Below are 2,500 nucleotides of genomic sequence, written 5' to 3'. Positions count from 1 at the left end.
TTTGGCCTGTTTTTGGTCTGTTCTGGCGTGGCGCGGTGACCGTCGTGAGCGGAGCAAAACGTCAGCCATCTCAGCACCTTGGAACCCCCCGGGTGGCACAGGGCTGGATGGGGCTTTCGTATAGCAGGGACGGTGCTGCCTCACGCTTCGCTCGCTGTTCGCCGCTCGCCGCTCGCTCGCGCAACCTAAAATGGCCAGTTTTGGCCCGTTTTTGGGCTGTTTTGGCCTGTTTTTGGTCCGTTCTTGCGTGGCACGGCGACCGTCGTGAGCGGAGCAAAACGTCAGCCATCTCAGCACCCTGGAACCCCCCGGGTGGCACAGGGCTGGATGGGGCTTTCGTATAGCAGGGACGGTGCTGCCTCTCGCTTCGCTCGCTGTTCGCCGCTCACCGCTCGCTCGCTCAGCCAAAAATGGCCAGTTTTGGCCCGTTTTTGGGCTGTTTTGGCCTGTTTTTGGTCCGTTCTTGCATGGCGCGGTGACCGTCGTGAGCGGAGCAAAACGTCAGCCATCTCAGCACCCTGGAACCCCCCGGGTGGCACAGGGCTGGATGGGGCTTTCGTATAGCAGGGACGGTGCTGCCTCACGCTTCGCTCGCTGTTCGCCGCTCGCCGCTCGCTCGCGCAGCCAAAAATGACCAGTTTTGGCCCGTTTTTGGGCTGTTTTGGCCTGTTTATGGTCCGTTCTTGCGTGGTGCGGTGACCGTCGTGAGCGGAGCAAAACGTCAGCCATCTCAGCACCCTGGAACCCCCCGGGTGGCACAGGGCTGGATGGGGCTTTCGTATATAGCAGGGACGGTGCTGCCTCTCGCTTCGCTCGCTGTCCGCCGCTCGCCGCTCGCTCGCGCAGCCAAAAATGGCCAGTTTTGGCCCGTTTTTGGGCCGTTTTGGCCAGTTTTTGGCCTGTTCTTGCATTGCGCGGTGACCGTCGAGAGCGGAGCAAAACGTCAGCCATCTCAGCACCCTGGAACCCCCCGGGTGGCACAGGGCTGGATGGGGCTTTCGTATAGCAGGGACGGTGCTGCCTCTCGCTTCGCTCGCTGTCCGCCGCTCGCCGCTCGCTCGTGCAGCCAAAAATGGCCAGTTTTGGCCCGTTTTTGGGCCGTTTTGGCCAGTTTTTGGCCTGTTCTTGCATTGCGCGGTGACCGTCGAGAGCGGAGCAAAACGTCAGCCATCTCAGCACCCTGGAACCCCCCGGGTGGCACAGGGCTGGATGGGGCTTTCGTATAGCAGGGACGGTGCTGCCTCTCGCTTCGCTCGCTGTCCGCCGCTCGCCGCTCGCTCGTGCAGCCAAAAATGGCCAGTTTTGGCCCGTTTTTGGGCCGTTTTGGCCAGTTTTTGGCCTGTTCTTGCATTGCGCGGTGACCGTCGAGAGCGGAGCAAAACGTCAGCCATCTCAGCACCCTGGAACCCCCCGGGTGGCACAGGGCTGGATGGGGCTTTCGTATAGCAGGGACGGTGCTGCCTCTCGCTTCGCTCGCTGTCCGCCGCTCGCCGCTCGCTCGTGCAGCCAAAAATGGCCAGTTTTGGCCCGTTTTTGGGCCGTTTTGGCCAGTTTTTGGCCTGTTCTTGCATTGCGCGGTGACCGTCGAGAGCGGAGCAAAACGTCAGCCATCTCAGCACCCTGGAACCCCCCGGGTGGCACAGGGCTGGATGGGGCTTTCGTATAGCAGGGACGGTGCTGCCTCTCGCTTCGCTCGCTGTCCGCCGCTCGCCGCTCGCTCGTGCAGCCAAAAATGGCCAGTTTTGGCCCGTTTTTGGGCCGTTTTGGCCAGTTTTTGGCCTGTTCTTGCATTGCGCGGTGACCGTCGAGAGCGGAGCAAAACGTCAGCCATCTCAGCACCCTGGAACCCCCCGGGTGGCACAGGGCTGGATGGGGCTTTCGTATAGCAGGGACGGTGCTGCCTCTCGCTTCGCTCGCTGTCCGCCGCTCGCCGCTCGCTCGCGCAGCCAAAAATGGCCAGTTTTGGCCCGTTTTTGGGCCGTTTTGGCCAGTTTTTGGCCTGTTCTTGCATTGCGCGGTGACCGTCGAGAGCGGAGCAAAACGTCAGCCATCTCAGCACCCTGGAACCCCCCGGGTGGCACAGGGCTGGATGGGGCTTTCGTATAGCAGGGACGGTGCTGCCTCTCGCTTCGCTCGCTGTCCGCCGCTCGCCGCTCGCGCAGCCAAAAATGGCCAGTTTTGGCCCGTTTTTGGGCCGTTTTGGCCAGTTTTTGGCCTGTTCTTGCATTGCGCGGTGACCGTCGAGAGCGGAGCAAAACGTCAGCCATCTCAGCACCCTGGAACCCCCCGGGTGGCACAGGGCTGGATGGGGCTTTCGTATAGCAGGGACGGTGCTGCCTCTCGCTTCGCTCGCTGTTCGCCGCTCGCCGCTCGCTCGCGCAGCCAAAAATGGCCAGTTTTGGCCCGTTTTTGGGCTGTTTTGGCCAGTTTTTGGCCTGTTCTTGCGTGGTGCGGTGACCGTCGTGAGCGGAGCAAAACGTCAGCCATCTCAGCACCCTGG

This window comes from Musa acuminata, unplaced genomic scaffold (genome assembly GCF_036884655.1).
Source record: "Musa acuminata AAA Group cultivar baxijiao unplaced genomic scaffold, Cavendish_Baxijiao_AAA HiC_scaffold_224, whole genome shotgun sequence".
Taxonomy (NCBI): domain Eukaryota; kingdom Viridiplantae; phylum Streptophyta; class Magnoliopsida; order Zingiberales; family Musaceae; genus Musa; species Musa acuminata.
This window is presented reverse-complemented; position numbering follows the sequence as displayed.